This window comes from Rhamphochromis longiceps, linkage group LG13 (genome assembly GCF_057381845.1).
Source record: "Rhamphochromis longiceps isolate RC_006_pf linkage group LG13, R_longiceps_female_GT1.1, whole genome shotgun sequence".
In the NCBI taxonomy this organism is placed as follows: domain Eukaryota; kingdom Metazoa; phylum Chordata; class Actinopteri; order Cichliformes; family Cichlidae; genus Rhamphochromis; species Rhamphochromis longiceps.
In genome coordinates, this window is record NC_140569.1 from 2,277,413 (window position 1) to 2,301,567 (window position 24,155).

At 43.3% G+C, this 24,155-nt stretch overlaps 18 non-coding genes across 18 annotated transcripts; 4 read left to right on the forward strand and 14 right to left on the reverse strand.

Moving 5' to 3' along the window:
• Positions 1-11,277: 11,277 nt before the first annotated feature.
• Positions 11,278-11,351, reverse strand: trnat-agu (transfer RNA threonine (anticodon AGU)). Its single transcript has one exon. It is a non-coding gene; the product is annotated as a tRNA-Thr (tRNA).
• Positions 11,352-11,603: 252 nt separating this feature from the next.
• On the reverse strand, positions 11,604-11,677 carry trnat-agu (transfer RNA threonine (anticodon AGU)). The gene has a single exon. It is a non-coding gene; the product is annotated as a tRNA-Thr (tRNA).
• Positions 11,678-13,655: 1,978 nt separating this feature from the next.
• trnat-ugu (transfer RNA threonine (anticodon UGU)) lies at positions 13,656-13,729 on the reverse strand. Its single transcript has one exon. It is a non-coding gene; the product is annotated as a tRNA-Thr (tRNA).
• Positions 13,730-13,839: 110 nt separating this feature from the next.
• Positions 13,840-13,913, forward strand: trnat-cgu (transfer RNA threonine (anticodon CGU)). The gene has a single exon. It is a non-coding gene; the product is annotated as a tRNA-Thr (tRNA).
• Positions 13,914-14,278: 365 nt separating this feature from the next.
• trnat-agu (transfer RNA threonine (anticodon AGU)) lies at positions 14,279-14,352 on the reverse strand. Its single transcript has one exon. It is a non-coding gene; the product is annotated as a tRNA-Thr (tRNA).
• Positions 14,353-14,605: 253 nt separating this feature from the next.
• trnat-agu (transfer RNA threonine (anticodon AGU)) lies at positions 14,606-14,679 on the reverse strand. The gene has a single exon. It is a non-coding gene; the product is annotated as a tRNA-Thr (tRNA).
• Positions 14,680-16,660: 1,981 nt separating this feature from the next.
• Positions 16,661-16,734, reverse strand: trnat-ugu (transfer RNA threonine (anticodon UGU)). Its single transcript has one exon. It is a non-coding gene; the product is annotated as a tRNA-Thr (tRNA).
• Positions 16,735-16,844: 110 nt separating this feature from the next.
• Positions 16,845-16,918, forward strand: trnat-cgu (transfer RNA threonine (anticodon CGU)). The gene has a single exon. It is a non-coding gene; the product is annotated as a tRNA-Thr (tRNA).
• Positions 16,919-17,283: 365 nt separating this feature from the next.
• On the reverse strand, positions 17,284-17,357 carry trnat-agu (transfer RNA threonine (anticodon AGU)). The gene has a single exon. It is a non-coding gene; the product is annotated as a tRNA-Thr (tRNA).
• Positions 17,358-17,609: 252 nt separating this feature from the next.
• trnat-agu (transfer RNA threonine (anticodon AGU)) lies at positions 17,610-17,683 on the reverse strand. Its single transcript has one exon. It is a non-coding gene; the product is annotated as a tRNA-Thr (tRNA).
• A 1,978-nt stretch (positions 17,684-19,661) lies between these two features.
• Positions 19,662-19,735, reverse strand: trnat-ugu (transfer RNA threonine (anticodon UGU)). The gene has a single exon. It is a non-coding gene; the product is annotated as a tRNA-Thr (tRNA).
• Positions 19,736-19,845: 110 nt separating this feature from the next.
• Positions 19,846-19,919, forward strand: trnat-cgu (transfer RNA threonine (anticodon CGU)). Its single transcript has one exon. It is a non-coding gene; the product is annotated as a tRNA-Thr (tRNA).
• Positions 19,920-20,284: 365 nt separating this feature from the next.
• On the reverse strand, positions 20,285-20,358 carry trnat-agu (transfer RNA threonine (anticodon AGU)). The gene has a single exon. It is a non-coding gene; the product is annotated as a tRNA-Thr (tRNA).
• Positions 20,359-20,610: 252 nt separating this feature from the next.
• On the reverse strand, positions 20,611-20,684 carry trnat-agu (transfer RNA threonine (anticodon AGU)). Its single transcript has one exon. It is a non-coding gene; the product is annotated as a tRNA-Thr (tRNA).
• A 1,981-nt stretch (positions 20,685-22,665) lies between these two features.
• Positions 22,666-22,739, reverse strand: trnat-ugu (transfer RNA threonine (anticodon UGU)). Its single transcript has one exon. It is a non-coding gene; the product is annotated as a tRNA-Thr (tRNA).
• Positions 22,740-22,849: 110 nt separating this feature from the next.
• On the forward strand, positions 22,850-22,923 carry trnat-cgu (transfer RNA threonine (anticodon CGU)). Its single transcript has one exon. It is a non-coding gene; the product is annotated as a tRNA-Thr (tRNA).
• Positions 22,924-23,288: 365 nt separating this feature from the next.
• On the reverse strand, positions 23,289-23,362 carry trnat-agu (transfer RNA threonine (anticodon AGU)). The gene has a single exon. It is a non-coding gene; the product is annotated as a tRNA-Thr (tRNA).
• A 252-nt stretch (positions 23,363-23,614) lies between these two features.
• trnat-agu (transfer RNA threonine (anticodon AGU)) lies at positions 23,615-23,688 on the reverse strand. The gene has a single exon. It is a non-coding gene; the product is annotated as a tRNA-Thr (tRNA).
• Positions 23,689-24,155: the final 467 nt, after the last annotated feature.

Genomic DNA, 24,155 nt, shown 5'->3' on the forward strand with positions numbered 1-24,155 from the left:
AAATGGTTGTTTACCAAAAGTATCACCGTATCATAGGTCCTCATGTATCTCGTACCTAGTGTTTCTTTTTAGGTTTGTTATTTTTCAAATTCTGTATTTATTAAGTTCTGCAGGCTTGTTTGCACAACAAGGCTGAATAATTATATAAACTTTTCTCAATCTAAATAGTGGACTTTGGTAGAATTAAAAAATAAGTGTAGTGCAGGTCTATGATGATTTTTAGTGCTGCTATCATCTAGTTCTGATTCTGGTTCTGTCTTGGTTAAGTCCTCAGTAGTCCTGATTTTGAACTGTTGTAGTCCTGTTTTAATTCTGGATCAGTTCTGGGTCTGGTTGAATTGGGGTTTAGTCCTCGTGTCTTGATGCAGCCCTGACCTTGTTCTGCCTCGCTGCTTAATTAAAAAACTCGTTTAAGGTGTCCTGCACATGTGATATATATTTTTCCCTATATGAAGTCATTCTTTTTTGAACAGAGCCTATTAATCTTTCAGTCATTTCTACACCCCCCCCCCCCCCCCCCCCAAAAAAAAAAAAAAAAAAATCCCACATGCATACTACTCTTTGGGCTAAGCCCCGGGTGTTTCAAATGTCTGGCTCCGCCTCTGATGGAAACAAGAGATTGTGGAGACTACATATACAGAGAGGCTACCGACAGAAACACCATCACCTTCAGGAGGTCAGAGGTCACACAGAGGTTACAGAATGAGCCCATTTTGAAATTATATTTCTAAAAACACAGGTAACAGATGTGATGCTGTTTCTGAAACGTCAACGAGCTGACATCAGCTAAAACTGACCGATAACGTGACACTTAGTCTAGAGCAGCTTTGTAACTAATAATGCTATAACAACACACACGCACGCACGCACGCACGCACGCGCGCGCACTCCACCACCACTAACGGTAACAGAGGTTGACAGCAGCTAACAGCTGATAAGAGAAGCTAACAGAGACTAACAGAGAAAAAATGTCACGGTCGATAGCAGGGCCTCAAACACAGTTTATTTACAACACCAGCGCAGAATATATACAGTGAGGGGAAAATCCAGGGTTCCAAAGGTCCAAGAGGAAGCTCTCTCACACTCGTTCTCGTCTTCACGCCCAAACTCACACACGTTCGCACAGCAGGAAGGTCCCGAAGGAAAACTATCACACAGGAGAGGGAAATTACTCACAAGTCACAAAACAGTCTAAGGAGCTCTAAGGAGCTTGGAAAGAAAAGCATCTGGACTTCTTTAAAGAAGTCCAGATGCTTTTCTTTCCAAGCTCCTTAGCCTACAGTGACCTGGATGACTGAGAACCTTCACAGACAAGTCACAAAACACTTAAGCAAAGATTCACAGGAGCTGAGAGGATCACTAACGTGTCTCGCACAATCATCCATCCAGCGACGAGAGGATCTGCATCTCAGCCTCAAATAGCAAATAGGGGACAGGTAATGACAGCTAATCATGAGTGGGAGTGTGGGCCAAGAGGAGCGTGTCGGCTGGGCAGACACGGGGACCACGATACAAAATCAGCAGCACTAAAGACAGCATATCCTCAACGGCTCACCTCAGCTCAACAATTTCTTTTATCTGTACTGCATCCTGTCTCCTAAATGGCATATAACCGCTCTGGGATTTTCGATTACTATTATTGTCATTTTATATTATTGTTTTGTTTACTTTTATCCTGTTGCTAAACTAATAAAGAATTTGAATTGAATTGAATCAGTATGCCTGTCATCGATCATAAGTGAGCTGACTCACTGACTTGTATCAGACTCCTTTCACAGAGTTTTACAGCTGAGGTAAACAGAGGCCTGACATATTTCCACATTTAGAGTAAAACTCTGGGGGTGAGGTGGGAATCCAGATCTGTCTTGGCTGACTAAAACGTACTTGTCCTATAGCACCTGAGGATTGTGCTCCTGATCTGGAAGGGGTAAGAAAACTTGACTGCAATCTCCAATGTACTGACATCTAGTGGTGAAATTTTACACACTGTAACCTTAAATACACAGCACAGATGAAGGTGGTGAGTTGCAAAAAAGGACAGCTCCGCCCCCTTTGGAGGAAGCAAAGGTAGTCTGGACACGTCTCCATCAAAGAGGAAAGAAAAAAAATGAAGAGAGAGTAAAAGAAAAAAGGTGAAGAAACCCCAAGCCTGCCATGTCCAAACAGGTAGAACAGAAAGCCTAGAAAAATTCAATTTTGGATAGAAATTGATTTCATGGATAACATGATATGTTATACATGTGTCATAGCGCCTCAGTTTTTACTAATTCCACACTGTCTTCTACTCTTCAATCTGGCTATAGAGCCACTCATTCTGGTATGATGGCGCCTGTGTTCGGCCTTGCCGCTGCTGGCTGCAGTTTCCCTCGCTCTGCTACACTGCTGTTTCTGACTGCCCTGCTCTCCTTTTTCATCTCTGATGTATTGCCTGCCTTAGTCTGCGATCGTCTGACACTACTCTCTATTCGCTCCTCTATGGTGGACCTGGATATCTCTTCTTCCCACAATGGCTTCATCCCCCCCTCTGTTGCCAGTGTCTGGATTTTTGACAGCACCCTTTTGGATCCACGCAAATCACAGAGGAGGAGAGGTGAAAGAGCAGGTGTCCAGCTGAAATTTAGACTGCTCTTCAGACGAGGATTAGCGGGTAAGCGACGTCGAGGATTTCTGGTCACCTGTGCTCAGACTGCTTGTTCGGAGGAGAATTTGTCTTCCCTGTCCCTGCTGGATTTTGCAAGGCCTGGACTTACGAGATCGTGTTACCTTAGGAGTGGTCATCCAGGCTTTCCGGTTATATACTATGATCGTCACGGATCGAACTCGCAGATTCTACGTCCCCTAAAACGGGTCAGTGTCAGTATTTGTTTGACTTATTCCAGGTTGAGCATGGTGCTTCTCAATGCCTGATCTATGACAAATAAAAGGTTCTTGTTGGACGACTTTCCGTGTCATGGCACAGTGAGTTGACGCGTTTGGTGGCTGCTCCCCACAATCTGGATAGAAAAACACCGAAACTCGCTAACAGACAATTCAGCTGAGCAAGGCGAATGCAGTTGGTGAGGAATAAGGCAAAGGGAACTCAAAATGCCAAGGGGACAGGACAAAGCCACTTCCTCCCCAAAAACAAATGCTAACAACGCAACAGGACAAGCTAACATGAGCTCCGATATCATAGCTAGTGACTCGGCTGGTGAGCTACTAAAAGCTATCGAATCATTGAAATCAGAAATGAAACAAGATAACGAAAGGCTGACAAAAGACATCAATCCAACATGAATATAAACTAAAATGGAACTCAAATAAGATCAAATATTTAGGTGTCTATCTAACCAGTGAATTAAGCACATTATACGAGGCAAATTATGTAAAGAGTAGCAATGCAATTCAAAAACATTTGAGTAAATGGGCTCCACTTGTCATGGACCTCAGCTCAAGAATAGAGGTAATAAAAATGAATGTGCTTCCCCGACTACTGTACCTATTCACTTAATTGCCAGCAGTGTTGGGACTAACGCATTATTAAGTAACGCGTTACAGTAACTACGTTATTATTGTGGTAACGAGCACAGTAACTAGTTATTATGCCAAAACCGGGAACGCGTTACTCGCTACTGGGATTTAGATAGGCTCGTTATTCGTTACTTCGTGTGGTGGCTGTCACGGAGCTTCCACAGATTCAGTAACATTAGCAAGTGGTGGAGGCCAGCAGGTGGATGAAGGAAAAGGGAGGCAAGAGGAGAGACCCGAAGCAGCCGCCAGTCCGAGTGTCAGGTGAACTGAACTTCAGGTAAGAAGTTATGACCTGCAGTCCATCTGGGTCAGATATAAACCAAGTTTAGGTGGAGTTTATTTTCGTTATGCTGACTTTTTCGTACTGCGTGCTAGCTAGCATGACGGAGTTTCTATACAGCTGGGTGGTGCTAATTTACTGATGTTGAACTTTATTTTGTTCATAAGGTTAGTTATTAGAGTTGCCAACCGTCCCGTAAAAAACGGAATCGTCTCGTATTCAGAGAAAATATTGCGCGTTTCTTATTGAGGTGAAAAGGAACAGTTTGTCCCGGACTTCAGCTACAATGAAAAAGACACAAAGCTGGAGTTACTCTGTGTTTACGCTGCACAGCTGCCTCTTCTTCTCTCATTCTCCCCCCTCCCTCTCCTGTTTCTACTTCAATCATGAAACTGATCAGTGATCAGCTGATCGGCTCTCTTGTTTATTTATCGTCCACTTTGCGCCAGAAAGAGGAAACCAGCGGATGTCGCGCTAAACAACAGCAGCACGTTTAAGCTTGATCAGCTGTTGTTAGAATTGATTTAATATTAATTTCTAGTATCAGCTGATGTTTGCTGGAGCCACAGCTGTAAAGCTGCTGGTCATGATGTCGGTTTGGATATGTGGTGAGAGGGAAACATGAAGATGAAACCAGGAGATGTCCTTACTGGATCATCAGAGCTGTGATGGAGAAACAGGTTTACCTTTTAGGTCACATGGATGAGTTGAAGTTATGAACTGTTTCTGAGAGACAAATAACACCAGGATCCTTTTCTATGTAGCTGACAGCTGGTAACTGTGCAGGGGCGGGTCTAGCAAAGTTTTGCCAGGGGTCCATGTAGGGCATTAACGGGGAGAGCACAAAGAAATACTTTCTTATTCTCATTTAAAATGTCTCGCTTTTAAAAAAATAATTATCTGAGTCTTACAACAAACGATTGATAGATTGATACATATATACCATCAGAACAGTGTACATCACTGTCACAACAGTGTTTGTTTTCATTCAAAGGCTTTATGATTTTTCCTATAATGGTGGGCCGGTCTCTAGTCAAAATGCCTGGGCTGATTTTCTGTCCCAGTCCAGCCCTGTATGCAGCTCATCTGCAGTCTGGTGTTACCTACATCTTCCTATTCAGAAGGCAGAATTTCCGAGTTCTGAGTACAATCGAAAGCACCACGACTGCAGTTTTTGTGTTGGATGTAAAAAGCAGGCTAGGATAGAATCAGGCGTGGGATTTCTCTCGTGGAAATGTGCACGTTATCATATCCTTTCTATTGGTAGGTGGCACAGTGCACTGTGGCAAGTAAGCAAGCTAGAAGACTGGCAAAGTTATGGAAGCAACACATTAACAAGAGAATTCTGAGTAAAACCAAAGTTGCTTTCCCTAGTAACTAGTTACTCTGAAAGTAACGAGTAACTTGAAGTAACTGAGTTACTTTTGATAGAAGTAACTAGTAATGTAACTAAGTTACTAATTTAAAGTAACTTACCCAACACTGATTGCCAGTCCATAGACCAGATGTACAATTTGGCAGATGGGATAAATTAGTTAGTAGATTTATTTGGAAAGGGACAAAGCCAAGAGTAAGATTTAAAATACTCCAACTAAGAAAAGAAAGAGGAGGACTCGCCCTCCCGAACTTCAAGGAATACTTCTATGCAGCCCAGCTGAGATATATTGTTTACTGGTGCTCACCGGACTGCACCTCAAAATGGAGGCATATGGAGATAAATTACTGTTCATCATATCATCCACAAGCAAGATTGGGAGAAGAAACTATACAGTCTACGCACGCAAATCCTATTATTGAATTCACTTTTAAACTCTGGTGGATTATAGCGACGAAATATAGAATCATAGAAGACTGTAAACTGCTGATTCGGCCTGTATATTCACAAAAAAGGGTACTCCTTCTTCAGTCGGCCGCAGACCTTTGGTCATGGAGGAGGTCTGGCTGTGGTGCACTGAAATTGGTTTCACTGTTATTCATTAATGGTTGAAAATTTTTCATCATTTGAACTACAGCTGGTTAAAATTGGAATCAAAGATCTGTGTTACTGTGCTGTAGTGTATCGTCCTCCTGGACCCAACAGTCCATTTTTAAAGGAGTTCAGTGACTTTTTATCTTCCATCTTGAAGCTGTGCAGATTATTAATAATTGGGGATTTTTACATACACATTGATGATGACTCTGACCTCTTTGCCAGAGGTTTTCTTAGTATCATGGACTCTTTTCATTTCACACAGCATGTGTCTTTCTCTGTGGCTTCCTCTAAGTTCAGATCCTTCGTCACCTCTCTCACCTATGGGGTGCCACAGGGCTCTGTCTTGGGACTGTTACTGTTTCTGTTGTGCGTACTCCCTCTTCTGCAACTTCTTAGCTCTTTTACAGATATTTTGTATTATTGTTACGCAGATAATATTCAGCTATATATCTCTTTTAGGCCACCTGATGTTTCTAAGCTTCAGATCTTGCAGTCCTGCTTAGATTCTGTTAGGGATTGGCTGGCTGATAATTATCTTCAACTAAATGCTGATAAAACGGAAGTCATTGTCTTTGCTCCTGAGAAATTTGCTCCACTCGTGGTTAAAAATCTAGGCCCTCTTGCTTCTTATATTAAACCCTCCATTAGGATCCTTGGTTTTACATTTGACCCAGCTCTGACGCTGGACACACACGTTACATCTTTGGTTCGCTCTTGTTTTTACCATTTAAGAAATATTGCTAAGCTGAGTCCCATTATGTCATGCGCCGAATTGGAAATGATTATTCATGCTTTTGTTTCATCTCGCTTAGACTATTGTACAGGGAGTGCAGAATTATTAGGCAAATGAGTATTTTGTCCACATCCTCCTCTTCATGCATGTTGTCTTACTCCAAGCTGTATAGGCTCGAAAGCCTACTACCAATTAAGCATATTAGATGATGTGCATCTCTGTAATGAGAAGGGGTGTGGTCTAATGACATCAACACCCTATATCAGGTGTGCATAATTATTAGGCAAAATGGGTCAAAAGAAGGACTTGACCGGCTCAGAAAAGTCAAAAATAGTGAGATATCTTGCAGAGGGATGCAGCAGTCTCAAAATTGCAAAGCTTCTGAAGCGTGATCATCGAACAATCAAGCGTTTCATTCAAAATAGTCAACAGGGTCGCAAGAAGCGTGTGGAAAAACCAAGGCGCAAAATAACTGCCCATGAACTGAGAAAAGTCAAGCGTGCAGCTGCCAAGATGCCACTTGCCACCAGTTTGGCCATATTTCAGAGCTGCAACATCACTGGAGTGCCCAAAAGCACAAGGTGTGCAATACTCAGAGACATGGCCAAGGTAAGAAAGGCTGAAAGACGACCACCACTGAACAAGACACACAAGCTGAAACATCAAGACTGGGCCAAGAAATATCTCAAGACTGGTTTTTCTAAGGTTTTATGGACTGATGAAATGAGAGTGAGTCTTGATGGGCCAGATGGATGGGCCCGTGGCTGGATTGGTAAAGGGCAGAGAGCTCCAGTCCCACTCAGACGCCAGCAAGGTGGAGGTGGAGTACTGGTTTGGGCTGGTATCATCAAAGATGAGCTTGTGGGGCCTTTTCGGGTTGAGGATGGAGTCAAGCTCAACTCCCAGTCCTACTGCCAGTTTCTGGAAGACACCTTCTTCAAGCAGTGGTACAGGAAGAAGTCTGCATCCTTCAAGAAAAACATGATTTCCATGCAGGACAATGCTCCATCACACGCGTCCAAGTACTCCACAGCGTGGCTGGCAAGAAAGGGTATAAAAGAAGAAAAACTAATGACATGGCCTCCTTGTTCACCTGATCTGAACCCCATTGAGAACCTGTGGTCCATCATCAAATGTGAGATTTACAAGGAGGGAAAACAGTACACCTCTCTGAACAGTGTCTGGGAGGCTGTGGTTGCTGCTGCACGCAATGTTGATGGTGAACAGATCAAAACACTGACAGAATCCATGGATGGCAGGCTTTTGAGTGTCCTTGCAAAGAAAGGTGGCTATATTGGGCGCTGATTTGTTTTTGTTTTGTTTTTGAATGTCAGAAATGTATATTTGTGAATGTGGAGATGTTATATTGGTTTCACTGGTAAAAATAAATCATTGAAATGGGTATATATTTGTTTTTTGTTAAGTTGCCTAATAATTATGCACAGTAATAGTCACCTGCACACACAGATATCCCCCTAAAATAGCTAAAACTAAAAACAAACTAAAAACTACTTCCAAAAACATTCAGCTTTGATATTAATGAGTGTTTTGGGTTCATTGAGAACATGGTTGTTGTTCAATAATAAAATTATTCCTCAAAAATACAACTTGCCTAATAATTCTGCACTCCCTGTAATTCCTTGTTTACTTGCTCAAGTAATGCCTCCCTGGAACGACTGCAGGGTGTTCAGAATGCTGCTGCTAGGCTTCTGACAAAGCATCACAAATACTCCCATGTCACGCCCCTGCTGATTCAGCTGCATTGGCTCCCTGTCAAGTTCAGGGTCCATTTTAAGATTATAATCATGACTTATAGGGCCCTCACTAAATCGGCTCCAAGCGGTTCAAAATGCTGCAGCAAGGCTTTTAACCCACAGCAATAAATTTTCCCATATCACTCCTATACTAAAATCCTTGCATTGGCTTCCGATTGGGTATAGATATAAGTTTAAAATCCTCACCTTTACGTTTATGTCTCTACAAGGTGAGGCCCCCATCTATATCTCGGAGCTTCTCAAACCCTATTCTCCAAAGCGAACTCTTAGATCCACTGATAGTGGTCGTCTATCTATTCCACGGACTCGTCTGAAAACAAAGAGGGATCACGCTTTTCAAACCCTGGCTCCAATACTGTGGAACGGTTTACCCTCCTCACTACGCACCATCGACACGGTGGCCTCTTTTAAAAAACAGCTTAAAACTCATCTGTTTAGACAGGCATTTGGGTAATATGTTGTCTTATTTTATATTTATATTGTACTATTGCTTGTTTGATATGCTTTTATATTTCCTCTAATATTGTTCGTTTGACATGTCTTTATGTGAAGCACTTTGTAACAGCGTTTTTGTCTTAAAAAGTGCTATATAAATAAATTTTACTTACTTACTACTTACCCTGCACGGTGTAGCTCCAACGTAAATCAGTGATCTTCTTCCTTATCGCCCCAGCAGGTCCCTGAGGTCTTGTGACCAGGGCTTGCTGGTTGTCCAGCATACCAGGTTAAAAACAAAAGGTGACAGAGCGTCAGCGGCTCCCAGACTCTGGAACTCACTCCCTTTGAGTTTGAGATCTGTGGACTCAGTCATGTCTTTTAAAAAGCAGTTAAAAACGTATCTAGTAAAGCGCTATACAAATGCAGGCCATTTACCATTTACAGGCCATCTGTTTAAACTTGCTTTTGGTTGATTTTGTTTTTTAGAGGTTGTATGTCCGTTTCTGCTTCTGTGAAGCACTTTGTGATTTTTATCTTGAAAGGTGCTATATAAATAAAATTTTACTTACTTACTTGCCATCGCACTCCGCAGCTGCGGGGAGATACTGGGATGTGGAGGAAAGCTATATATAGTTATTGTAGCTGACAGAGTGACATTACCTGCAGGGTCACAGCTGCTCACACCTGAGAAGGACAGATGTTCATGAGGATCTCCATCAACATCTGATTTAACATATTTTTCCCTTTTTTAAATTCTTGACTCGATTGGGAATATTTTGTTTTATTTTGCTGTAGTCGATAAAAGATCAACTCAAACACCTGTTATATTATTGATACATTATGATAATTAAGAACTCTGTTTATGTCCTAAATGTATCCAGATATATAAGAAAACCAAATCTGAGCCAACAGTTTAGAGCTATTTCCCACAGTGAGACACACACACACACACACACACACACACACACACACACACACACACACACACACACACACACACACACACACACACACACACACAGAGCGTGTGAAAACATTCCTGGGAACGGAGCGTCTGTACGTAACCTTTATTCAGTTGCTAATTTTACACAACAATGCAACAATACTCACACACCCATTAGTGATGCAGAGAGGTTCACACTCTCAGAGCTGTTTCTGCTCAGCAGCTGCTCAGACTTCTGGTGTCGTCACGTTCACACACTTTAACCTGCTGAAAATGAACTCTGAGCAGAGAAGACTGACAAAACTGGATCAAAGTTGCAGGCTAGCATTAATATTCATTGAAAAAAAATCTTCCTCCAAATATAACAAGGAATCTTTTCTTATGGACTCAAACAAGTTTTGCTGAAAAACTGAATATGGAACAAGCAAAGCTTAATACTAAACAATATATATAATTTATATAAACGTATATATAACTTAATATTGCACACATGCAAAATCAAAATTCCAATTAAATAACACATCAGTGGAATTCATTTCTTAAATAAAAATATATATTTGCAGCCTTCTGAATTAAATTTTATCATTTTATCATTTATCAAATTTTCATCATATTCTCCCACCTGTCCAGAAAGCTCCTGTTTTCTGCCTTTCTTTTTGCCATTTTGGGATAGGTAGCATGGCAGTATTTGCATGGTTGCTATGACTATGGTCAACAGAGGAGAGGGTGCTAATGGGTCCTGTCATGACTGACGTGCCAAAACACCAATAGAGCATTCTGGGAATTGTAGTATTAGCAGTACATTCACTGTATAATACTGGCAGGCCAGCTCTAATAGTAATTTTGTATGACTTCGCGGGCCAAATGTAATTAGGCTGCGGGCCAAATTTGGCCCGCGGGCCAGAGTTTGACACCTATGATATAGGAGATGATGGTCTTCTTAGTCACAGAGAAGTAGGAACCAGGAAACATGAAGAAGCAGAGCATGCAGGAAGAGGAAACCTTTTGTGATTGGTGAGTCTCCACTGTGTGAACACAGGGTCGCTCAGACTAAGTCAGATCCTAAATGCTCAGCCCGAGTCTTTAGATGTAGTGAAATGGTTCCAGTCCCTCAGTTCACTTCATTATTCCCATCTGTTACTGGGTTGAGCTTTACTTTGACACATGTACCACAGCTCATCTTTGACATTCTGATTTAATATTCTTGTTTTTGCCATTATTTTTTTCATGATATTTTTTATATGTATTGAGTAGAGCTACTAGGGTGTCCTTTGCTGTGTAGACACACCCATCCAGCAGGAGGCGCTTTGACTTAATTTACAAACAGGAGATCCTTGAATCAAATCCCAGATTTGGATATAATGAAGATTTAGACATGACCAAGACATCAATATTGGGTGAACAACCCTCAGAAGCTCCACTAGCGGTTTAATGCCTGGGACCCTCCAGCATTTGTTCTAGAACTGAAGAAGCTTCTCGGATCGGGTGCAAAGAAGTTTTTAAAGCTCTCAAGAGTACCGTGAGGTGGATAACTGAGGACATACAAAGACTTTGAAAGATTTCCCAACTCCAAGATTAAGAATGCAATTAACACTGTGAAGAAGATGGTTTCAAATGGTAACAGGAAGGCACTGCTGGGATTTGAACCCAGGATCTCCTGTTTACTAGACAGGCGCTTTGACCAGCTGAGCCACAGCGCCTCCTGCTGACAGGCAAACCGGTAATACCTGGTATTACCTGGTACTGCAGAAGGAGACGAGTTCAACTTTTTTTTTACTTTTGTGCACTATAAATGTAAGATATGGTCAAATAGTCCAACAAGTAACTTCCTGTTCCTCACTTCGTCAATGACCTCAGTGGAAACATCATAAGGTGAAGGAGAAGCTTTTGAGACTGATTCAACAGGGTGAGTCTGAACACTGTGAAGAAGATGGTTTCAAATAGTAACAGGAAGGCACTGCTGGGATTTGAACCCAGGATCTCCTGTTTACTAGACAGGCACTTTGACCAGCTAAGCCACAGCGCCTCCTGCTGTCAGGCAATCCGGTAATACCTGGTATTACCTGGTACTGCAGAAGGAGACGAGTTCACTTTTTTAACTTTTGTGCACTATCAATGTAGGATATGGTCAAATAGTCCAACAAGTAACTTCCTGTTCCTCACTTCTTCAATGACCTCGGTGGAAACATCATAAGGTGAAGGAGAAGCTTTTGAGACTGATTCAACAGGGTGAGTCTGAACAAGTCCTCAAAACAACTCTATTTCCCTTGGCAAGGGTGGATTCCCGCACTTTACTGTCAAAGCTTTGTTTGTTTCGTAAAGCACTCTTTTGAATGTGCTCAATGGCTAACTGGTAGCTTTCTGCAAGACTCTCTCAGCTCTCCAGATCTAATTTCTGTTCACGTAGCCAATCGGAAAGAGACATCTGCAGCAGGGGGCATGGCCCAGCTACATCAGTTTGACAGAAATCTGCTGGTATTGCAGAGGCTCCAATAGCCAAACATTGTACTCGTGCAGACGATGGTACTGCTGCCTCCTCCTCAAGAGTTGAGGAATACTCATGTCTCTTGCATACTGCCTTTACTGCCTCGGTTGGAAAATCTGGCTCTTTGTTGCGGCGCAAGAGCTGTGCAGTAAAGCCTTCAATGGCATTTTCCTCATCATTAGAACTCTGATCAGATATATCACAGGCATGCAGATACGGACGTCTCAACAGCCCATCTGCATCTTGGTTGTCCTTCCCAGCACTATACTCAATGTCAAAATCAAAACTGGAAAGTACGGCCAACCAGCAATGCCCTACTGCGTCCAACTTTGCAGATGTTAAAACGTATGTGAGTGGATTATTGTCTGTCATCACTGTACATTTTACTCCATAGATACAGCGGAAAACGTTCTGGGTGACAGCCCACTTCACAGACAGGAAGTCAAGCTTGTGTGCAGGGTACCTTTGCTCGGACTTGGAGAGACCCCTACTGGCACAGGCAATGACTTGCTCTCCTGTTCTTGATATAGGGCTGCACCGAGAACATGGGCGCTTGCATCGGTGTGCACAATATAATGTTCTTTGGATCTGCAAACCCAAGAACAGGAGCTGTTGTGAGCTTGAGAATCAATGTCTTAAAAGTATCTTCAGCGGTTGGGGTCCATTTTTCGTGAAAAAGGCTTTTTGAGATCCGCACTGGTAGAAACCTTGTGGTTTCTGCCAGACAGACTGGATTTTCTCTTCAGTGGGAGGCAACCAGCACTTAAGTGATTAAGGGGTATTGCAAGCTTGGAATAGTCTTTTATAAACCTCCTGTAATATCCAGTGAACCCAAGGAAAGACTTAAGCTACTTGATGTTAGCTGGTCTTGGCCAGGTAGTGAGGGCAGCTGGATCTGTTTTGAGCCCTTCTGATGATACAACATGGCTGAGATATTGGACAGATGTCCTGAAGAACTGACATTTCTCTGGCGACAGCTTTAAAGTAAATTCTTTCATCCTATGGAGGACCTTCAGCGATCATTCCTCATGGTTCTCAAGTGTAGCTGAGAAAGGAGTGACATCATCAAGAAAAACCGAGACCTGACTCAAATTCCTGCTGCCTATACACTTTTCCATAACATAAGAGGAAAGTAGAACACCTCCTTATGCTGTTTTTAATAGAGAACTCTTCGGCATTTATTTTAACACAACACCTAACAGTCTTACCTTCTCTTATCAGTAACTCGAATGATTTGCAGAATCTTGACAGTACTTTTGGGACGAAAGCTCAATATAACCCTGCCTCACCCAGTTTCTATACTGGTCCATTTATGTCTGTTGTCACAGTTGCGCAGTTTCATGTTTTAGTAGACTTTCAGTTTTGATGTTTTTCATCTGCATGTGGTGCACAGCTGCTGGGGTGTCCTTTGCTAAATCTTTAGTGCCTCCAAACTTCAGATTCAACAGATTACTTCCTTTTATTTTGACATTGAGGAAAAGTTGCCTACACAGAATTTCTTATTTTGAAATAGCTCAACAGGCACTGCTGGGATTTGAACCCAGGATCTCCTGTTTACAAGACAGGTGCTTTGACCGGCTAAGCTACAGTGCCTCCTTCAGGGAAGGGAAAAACCAAGTAACCTCTGCAGACACAGTTTTGAATCGGTTTGTCACATTTTTCCCCACCAGCTGTTGGACAGTAGCCAGAGGAACACAGCTCAAGGCGCTGTGGCTTAGCTGGCCAAAGCGCCTGTCTCGTAAACAGGAGATCCTGGGTTCAAATCCCAGCAGTGCCTTACCTCCCTACCAATGCCATTACATTTCATTAATGAGTGCTGATGGCGGGAAGCATTGGGCGTTATGCTTTCTCTCCTTCGTTTCCAAGAAGAGGACACAATGAAGATTTAGACATGCCCAAGACATCAATATTGGGTGAACAACCCTCAGAAGCTCCACTAGCGGTTTAATGCCTGGGACCCTCCAGCATTTGTTCTAGAACTGAAGAAGCTTCTCGGATCGGGTGCAAAGAAGTTTTTAAAGCTCTCAAGAGTACCGTGAGGTGGATAACTGAGGACATACAAAGACTTTGAAAGATTTCCCAACTCCAAGATTAAGAATGCAATTAACACTGTGAAGAAGATGGTTTCAAATGGTAACAGGAAGGCACTGCTGGGATTTGAACCCAGGATCTCCTGTTTACTAGACAGGCGCTTTGACCAGCTGAGCCACAGCGCCTCCTGCTGACAGGCAAACCGGTAATACCTGGTATTACCTGGTACTGCAGAAGGAGACGAGTTCAACTTTTTTTTTTACTTTTGTGCACTATAAATGTAAGATATGGTGAAATAGTCCAACAAGTAACTTCCTGTTCCTCACTTCGTCAATGACCTCAGTGGAAACATCATAAGGTGAAGGAGAAGCTTTTGAGACTGATTCAACAGGGTGAGTCTGAACACTGTGAAGAAGATGGTTTCAAATAGTAACAGGAAGGCACTGCTGGGATTTGAACCCAGGATCTCCTGTTTACTAGACAGGCACTTTGACCAGCTAAGCCACAGCGCCTCCTGCTGTCAGGCAATCCGGTAATACCTGGTATTACCTGGTACTGCAGAAGGAGACGAGTTCACTTTTTTAACTTTTGTGCACTATCAATGTAGGATATGGTCAAATAGTCCAACAAGTAACTTCCTGTTCCTCACTTCTTCAATGACCTCGGTGGAAACATCATAAGGTGAAGGAGAAGCTTTTGAGACTGATTCAACAGGGTGAGTCTGAACAAGTCCTCAAAACAACTCTATTTCCCTTGGCAAGGGTGGATTCCCGCACTTTACTGTCAAAGCTTTGTTTGTTTCGTAAAGCACTCTTTTGAATGTGCTCAATGGCTAACTGGTAGCTTTCTGCAAGACTCTCTCAGCTCTCCAGATCTAATTTCTGTTCACGTAGCCAATCGGAAAGAGACATCTGCAGCAGGGGGCATGGCCCAGCTACATCAGTTTGACAGAAATCTGCTGGTATTGCAGAGGCTCCAATAGCCAAACATTGTACTCGTGCAGACGATGGTACTGCTGCCTCCTCCTCCTCAAGAGTTGAGGAATACTCATGTCTCTTGCATACTGCCTTTACTGCCTCGGTTGGAAAATCTGGCTCTTTGTTGCGGCGCAAGAGCTGTGCAGTAAAGCCTTCAATGGCATTTTCCTCATCATTAGAACTCTGATCAGATATATCACAGGCATGCAGATACGGACGTCTCAACAGCCCATCTGCATCTTGGTTGTCCTTCCCAGCACTATACTCAATGTCAAAATCAAAACTGGAAAGTACGGCCAACCAGCAATGCCCTACTGCGTCCAACTTTGCAGATGTTAAAACGTATGTGAGTGGATTATTGTCTGTCATCACTGTACATTTTACTCCATAGATACAGCGGAAAACGTTCTGGGTGACAGCCCACTTCACAGACAGGAAGTCAAGCTTGTGTGCAGGGTACCTTTGCTCGGACTTGGAGAGACCCCTACTGGCACAGGCAATGACTTGCTCTCCTGTTCTTGATATAGGGCTGCACCGAGAACATGGGCGCTTGCATCGGTGTGCACAATATAATGTTCTTTGGATCTGCAAACCCAAGAACAGGAGCTGTTGTGAGCTTGAGAATCAATGTCTTAAAAGTATCTTCAGCGGTTGGGGTCCATTTTTCGTGAAAAAGGCTTTTTGAGATCCGCACTGGTAGAAACCTTGTGGTTTCTGCCAGACAGACTGGATTTTCTCTTCAGTGGGAGGCAACCAGCACTTAAGTGATTAAGGGGTATTGCAAGCTTGGAATAGTCTTTTATAAACCTCCTGTAATATCCAGTGAACCCAAGGAAAGACTTAAGCTACTTGATGTTAGCTGGTCTTGGCCAGGTAGTGAGGGCAGCTGGATCTGTTTTGAGCCCTTCTGATGATACAACATGGCTGAGATATTGGACAGATGTCCTGAAGAACTGACATTTCTCTGGCGACAGCTTTAAAGTAAATTCTTTCATCCTATGGAGGACCTTCAGCGATCATTCCTCATGGTTCTCAAGTGTAGCTGAGAAAGGAGTGACATCATCAAGAAATACCGAGACCTGACTCAAATTCCTGCTGCCTATACACTTTTCCATAACATAAGAGGAAAGTAGAACACCTCCTTATGCTGTTTTTAATAGAGAACTCTTCGGCATTTATTTTAACACAACACCTAACAGTCTTACCTTCTCTTATCAGTAACTCGAATGATTTGCAGAATCTTGACAGTACTTTTGGGACGAAAGCTCAATATAACCCTGCCTCACCCAGTTTCTATACTGGTCCATTTATGTCTGTTGTCACAGTTGCGCAGTTTCATGTTTTAGTAGACTTTCAGTTTTGATGTTTTTCATCTGCATGTGGTGCACAGCTGCTGGGGTGTCCTTTGCTAAATCTTTAGTGCCTCCAAACTTCAGATTCAACAGATTACTTCCTTTTATTTTGACATTGAGGAAAAGTTGCCTACACAGAATTTCTTATTTTGAAATAGCTCAACAGGCACTGCTGGGATTTGAACCCAGGATCTCCTGTTTACAAGACAGGTGCTTTGACCGGCTAAGCTACAGTGCCTCCTTCAGGGAAGGGAAAAACCAAGTAACCTCTGCAGACACAGTTTTGAATCGGTTTGTCACATTTTTCCCCACCAGCTGTTGGACAGTAGCCAGAGGCACACAGCTCAAGGCGCTGTGGCTTAGCTGGCCAAAGCGCCTGTCTCGTAAACAGGAGATCCTGGGTTCAAATCCCAGCAGTGCCTTACCTCCCTACCAATGCCATTACATTTCATTAATGAGTGCTGATGGCGGGAAGCATTGGGCGTTATGCTTTCTCTCCTTCGTTTCCAAGAAGAGGACACAATGAAGATTTAGACATGCCCAAGACATCAATATTGGGTGAACAACCCTCAGAAGCTCCACTAGCGGTTTAATGCCTGGGACCCTCCAGCATTTGTTCTAGAACTGAAGAAGCTTCTCGGATCGGGTGCAAAGAAGTTTTTAAAGCTCTCAAGAGTACCGTGAGGTGGATAACTGAGGACATACAAAGACTTTGAAAGATTTCCCAACTCCAAGATTAAGAATGCAATTAACACTGTGAAGAAGATGGTTTCAAATGGTAACAGGAAGGCACTGCTGGGATTTGAACCCAGGATCTCCTGTTTACTAGACAGGCGCTTTGACCAGCTGAGCCACAGCGCCTCCTGCTGACAGGCAAACCGGTAATACCTGGTATTACCTGGTACTGCAGAAGGAGACGAGTTCAACTTTTTTTTTACTTTTGTGCACTATAAATGTAAGATATGGTCAAATAGTCCAACAAGTAACTTCCTGTTCCTCACTTCGTCAATGACCTCAGTGGAAACATCATAAGGTGAAGGAGAAGCTTTTGAGACTGATTCAACAGGGTGAGTCTGAACACTGTGAAGAAGATGGTTTCAAATAGTAACAGGAAGGCACTGCTGGGATTTGAACCCAGGATCTCCTGTTTACTAGACAGGCACTTTGACCAGCTAAGCCACAGCGCCTCCTGCTGTCAGGCAATCCGGTAATACCTGGTATTACCTGGTACTGCAGAAGGAGACGAGTTCACTTTTTTAACTTTTGTGCACTATCAATGTAGGATATGGTCAAATAGTCCAACAAGTAACTTCCTGTTCCTCACTTCTTCAATGACCTCGGTGGAAACATCATAAGGTGAAGGAGAAGCTTTTGAGACTGATTCAACAGGGTGAGTCTGAACAAGTCCTCAAAACAACTCTATTTCCCTTGGCAAGGGTGGATTCCCGCACTTTACTGTCAAAGCTTTGTTTGTTTCGTAAAGCACTCTTTTGAATGTGCTCAATGGCTAACTGGTAGCTTTCTGCAAGACTCTCTCAGCTCTCCAGATCTAATTTCTGTTCACGTAGCCAATCGGAAAGAGACATCTGCAGCAGGGGGCATGGCCCAGCTACATCAGTTTGACAGAAATCTGCTGGTATTGCAGAGGCTCCAATAGCCAAACATTGTACTCGTGCAGACGATGGTACTGCTGCCTCCTCCTCAAGAGTTGAGGAATACTCATGTCTCTTGCATACTGCCTTTACTGCCTCGGTTGGAAAATCTGGCTCTTTGTTGCGGCGCAAGAGCTGTGCAGTAAAGCCTTCAATGGCATTTTCCTCATCATTAGAACTCTGATCAGATATATCACAGGCATGCAGATACGGACGTCTCAACAGCCCATCTGCATCTTGGTTGTCCTTCCCAGCACTATACTCAATGTCAAAATCAAAACTGGAAAGTACGGCCAACCAGCAATGCCCTACTGCGTCCAACTTTGCAGATGTTAAAACGTATGTGAGTGGATTATTGTCTGTCATCACTGTACATTTTACTCCATAGATACAGCGGAAAACGTTCTGGGTGACAGCCCACTTCACAGACAGGAAGTCAAGCTTGTGTGCAGGGTACCTTTGCTCGGACTTGGAGAGACCCCTACTGGCACAGGCAATGACTTGCTCTCCTGTTCTTGATATAGGGCTGCACCGAGAACATGGGCGCTTGCATCGGTGTGCACAATATAATGTTCTTTGGATCTGCAAACCCAAGAACAGGAGCTGTTGTGAGCTTGAGAATCAATGTCTTAAAAGTATCTTCAGCGGTTGGGGTCCATTTTTCGTGAAAAAGGCTTTTTGAGATCCGCACTGGTAGAAACCTTGTGGTTTCTGCCAGACAGACTGGATTTTCTCTTCAGTGGGAGGCAACCAGCACTTAAGTGATTAAGGGGTATTGCAAGCTTGGAATAGTCTTTTATAAACCTCCTGTAATATCCAGTGAACCCAAGGAAAGACTTAAGCTACTTGATGTTAGCTGGTCTTGGCCAGGTAGTGAGGGCAGCTGGATCTGTTTTGAGCCCTTCTGATGATACAACATGGCTGAGATATTGGACAGATGTCCTGAAGAACTGACATTTCTCTGGCGACAGCTTTAAAGTAAATTCTTTCATCCTATGGAGGACCTTCAGCGATCATTCCTCATGGTTCTCAAGTGTAGCTGAGAAAGGAGTGACATCATCAAGAAATACCGAGACCTGACTCAAATTCCTGCTGCCTATACACTTTTCCATAACATAAGAGGAAAGTAGAACACCTCCTTATGCTGTTTTTAATAGAGAACTCTTCGGCATTTATTTTAACACAACACCTAACAGTCTTACCTTCTCTTATCAGTAACTCGAATGATTTGCAGAATCTTGACAGTACTTTTGGGACGAAAGCTCAATATAACCCTGCCTCACCCAGTTTCTATACTGGTCCATTTATGTCTGTTGTCACAGTTGCGCAGTTTCATGTTTTAGTAGACTTTCAGTTTTGATGTTTTTCATCTGCATGTGGTGCACAGCTGCTGGGGTGTCCTTTGCTAAATCTTTAGTGCCTCCAAACTTCAGATTCAACAGATTACTTCCTTTTATTTTGACATTGAGGAAAAGTTGCCTACACAGAATTTCTTATTTTGAAATAGCTCAACAGGCACTGCTGGGATTTGAACCCAGGATCTCCTGTTTACAAGACAGGTGCTTTGACCGGCTAAGCTACAGTGCCTCCTTCAGGGAAGGGAAAAACCAAGTAACCTCTGCAGACACAGTTTTGAATCGGTTTGTCACATTTTTCCCCACCAGCTGTTGGACAGTAGCCAGAGGCACACAGCTCAAGGCGCTGTGGCTTAGCTGGCCAAAGCGCCTGTCTCGTAAACAGGAGATCCTGGGTTCAAATCCCAGCAGTGCCTTACCTCCCTACCAATGCCATTACATTTCATTAATGAGTGCTGATGGCGGGAAGCATTGGGCGTTATGCTTTCTCTCCTTCGTTTCCAAGAAGAGGACACAATGAAGATTTAGACATGCCCAAGACATCAATATTGGGTGAACAACCCTCAGAAGCTCCACTAGCGGTTTAATGCCTGGGACCCTCCAGCATTTGTTCTAGAACTGAAGAAGCTTCTCGGATCGGGTGCAAAGAAGTTTTTAAAGCTCTCAAGAGTACCGTGAGGTGGATAACTGAGGACATACAAAGACTTTGAAAGATTTCCCAACTCCAAGATTAAGAATGCAATTAACACTGTGAAGAAGATGGTTTCAAATGGTAACAGGAAGGGACTGCTGGGATTTGAACCCAGGATCTCCTGTTTACTAGACAGGCGCTTTGACCAGCTGAGCCACAGCGCCTCCTGCTGACAGGCAAACCGGTAATACCTGGTATTACCTGGTACTGCAGAAGGAGACGAGTTGAACTTTTTTTTTACTTTTGTGCACTATAAATGTAAGATATGGTGAAATAGTCCAACAAGTAACTTCCTGTTCCTCACTTCGTCAATGACCTCAGTGGAAACATCATAAGGTGAAGGAGAAGCTTTTGAGACTGATTCAACAGGGTGAGTCTGAACACTGTGAAGAAGATGGTTTCAAATAGTAACAGGAAGGGACTGCTGGGATTTGAACCCAGGATCTCCTGTTTACTAGACAGGCACTTTGACCAGCTAAGCCACAGCGCCTCCTGCTGTCAGGCAATCCGGTAATACCTGGTATTACCTGGTACTGCAGAAGGAGACGAGTTCACTTTTTTAACTTTTGTGCACTATCAATGTAGGATATGGTCAAATAGTCCAACAAGTAACTTCCTGTTCCTCACTTCTTCAATGACCTCGGTGGAAACATCATAAGGTGAAGGAGAAGCTTTTGAGACTGATTCAACAGGGTGAGTCTGAACAAGTCCTCAAAACAACTCTATTTCCCTTGGCAAGGGTGGATTCCCGCACTTTACTGTCAAAGCTTTGTTTGTTTCGTAAAGCACTCTTTTGAATGTGCTCAATGGCTAACTGGTAGCTTTCTGCAAGACTCTCTCAGCTCTCCAGATCTAATTTCTGTTCACGTAGCCAATCGGAAAGAGACATCTGCAGCAGGGGGCATGGCCCAGCTACATCAGTTTGACAGAAATCTGCTGGTATTGCAGAGGCTCCAATAGCCAAACATTGTACTCGTGCAGACGATGGTACTGCTGCCTCCTCCTCCTCAAGAGTTGAGGAATACTCATGTCTCTTGCATACTGCCTTTACTGCCTCGGTTGGAAAATCTGGCTCTTTGTTGCGGCGCAAGAGCTGTGCAGTAAAGCCTTCAATGGCATTTTCCTCATCATTAGAACTCTGATCAGATATATCACAGGCATGCAGATACGGACGTCTCAACAGCCCATCTGCATCTTGGTTGTCCTTCCCAGCACTATACTCAATGTCAAAATCAAAACTGGAAAGTACGGCCAACCAGCAATGCCCTACTGCGTCCAACTTTGCAGATGTTAAAACGTATGTGAGTGGATTATTGTCTGTCATCACTGTACATTTTACTCCATAGATACAGCGGAAAACGTTCTGGGTGACAGCCCACTTCACAGACAGGAAGTCAAGCTTGTGTGCAGGGTACCTTTGCTCGGACTTGGAGAGACCCCTACTGGCACAGGCAATGACTTGCTCTCCTGTTCTTGATATAGGGCTGCACCGAGAACATGGGCGCTTGCATCGGTGTGCACAATATAATGTTCTTTGGATCTGCAAACCCAAGAACAGGAGCTGTTGTGAGCTTGAGAATCAATGTCTTAAAAGTATCTTCAGCGGTTGGGGTCCATTTTTCGTGAAAAAGGCTTTTTGAGATCCGCACTGGTAGAAACCTTGTGGTTTCTGCCAGACAGACTGGATTTTCTCTTCAGTGGGAGGCAACCAGCACTTAAGTGATTAAGGGGTATTGCAAGCTTGGAATAGTCTTTTATAAACCTCCTGTAATATCCAGTGAACCCAAGGAAAGACTTAAGCTACTTGATGTTAGCTGGTCTTGGCCAGGTAGTGAGGGCAGCTGGATCTGTTTTGAGCCCTTCTGATGATACAACATGGCTGAGATATTGGACAGATGTCCTGAAGAACTGACATTTCTCTGGCGACAGCTTTAAAGTAAATTCTTTCATCCTATGGAGGACCTTCAGCGATCATTCCTCATGGTTCTCAAGTGTAGCTGAGAAAGGAGTGACATCATCAAGAAATACCGAGACCTGACTCAAATTCCTGCTGCCTATACACTTTTCCATAACATAAGAGGAAAGTAGAACACCTCCTTATGCTGTTTTTAATAGAGAACTCTTCGGCATTTATTTTAACACAACACCTAACAGTCTTACCTTCTCTTATCAGTAACTCGAATGATTTGCAGAATCTTGACAGTACTTTTGGGACGAAAGCTCAATATAACCCTGCCTCACCCAGTTTCTATACTGGTCCATTTATGTCTGTTGTCACAGTTGCGCAGTTTCATGTTTTAGTAGACTTTCAGTTTTGATGTTTTTCATCTGCATGTGGTGCACAGCTGCTGGGGTGTCCTTTGCTAAATCTTTAGTGCCTCCAAACTTCAGATTCAACAGATTACTTCCTTTTATTTTGACATTGAGGAAAAGTTGCCTACACAGAATTTCTTATTTTGAAATAGCTCAACAGGCACTGCTGGGATTTGAACCCAGGATCTCCTGTTTACAAGACAGGTGCTTTGACCGGCTAAGCTACAGTGCCTCCTTCAGGGAAGGGAAAAACCAACTAACCTCTGCAGACACAGTTTTGAATCGGTTTGTCACATTTTTCCCCACCAGCTGTTGGACAGTAGCCAGAGGCACACAGCTCAAGGCGCTGTGGCTTAGCTGGCCAAAGCGCCTGTCTCGTAAACAGGAGATCCTGGGTTCAAATCCCAGCAGTGCCTTACCTCCCTACCAATGCCATTACATTTCATTAATGAGTGCTGATGGCGGGAAGCATTGGGCGTTATGCTTTCTCTCCTTCGTTTCCAAGAAGAGGACACAATGAAGATTTAGACATGCCCAAGACATCAATATTGGGTGAACAACCCTCAGAAGCTCCACTAGCGGTTTAATGCCTGGGACCCTCCAGCATTTGTTCTAGAACTGAAGAAGCTTCTCGGATCGGGTGCAAAGAAGTTTTTAAAGCTCTCAAGAGTACCGTGAGGTGGATAACTGAGGACATACAAAGACTTTGAAAGATTTCCCAACTCCAAGATTAAGAATGCAATTAACACTGTGAAGAAGATGGTTTCAAATGGTAACAGGAAGGCACTGCTGGGATTTGAACCCAGGATCTCCTGTTTACTAGACAGGCGCTTTGACCAGCTGAGCCACAGCGCCTCCTGCTGACAGGCAAACCGGTAATACCTGGTATTACCTGGTACTGCAGAAGGAGACGAGTTCAACTTTTTTTTTACTTTTGTGCACTATAAATGTAAGATATGGTCAAATAGTCCAACAAGTAACTTCCTGTTCCTCACTTCGTCAATGACCTCAGTGGAAACATCATAAGGTGAAGGAGAAGCTTTTGAGACTGATTCAACAGGGTGAGTCTGAACACTGTGAAGAAGATGGTTTCAAATAGTAACAGGAAGGGACTGCTGGGATTTGAACCCAGGATCTCCTGTTTACTAGACAGGCACTTTGACCAGCTAAGCCACAGCGCCTCCTGCTGTCAGGCAATCCGGTAATACCTGGTATTACCTGGTACTGCAGAAGGAGACGAGTTCACTTTTTTAACTTTTGTGCACTATCAATGTAGGATATGGTCAAATAGTCCAACAAGTAACTTCCTGTTCCTCACTTCTTCAATGACCTCGGTGGAAACATCATAAGGTGAAGGAGAAGCTTTTGAGACTGATTCAACAGGGTGAGTCTGAACAAGTCCTCAAAACAACTCTATTTCCCTTGGCAAGGGTGGATTCCCGCACTTTACTGTCAAAGCTTTGTTTGTTTCGTAAAGCACTCTTTTGAATGTGCTCAATGGCTAACTGGTAGCTTTCTGCAAGACTCTCTCAGCTCTCCAGATCTAATTTCTGTTCACGTAGCCAATCGGAAAGAGACATCTGCAGCAGGGGGCATGGCCCAGCTACATCAGTTTGACAGAAATCTGCTGGTATTGCAGAGGCTCCAA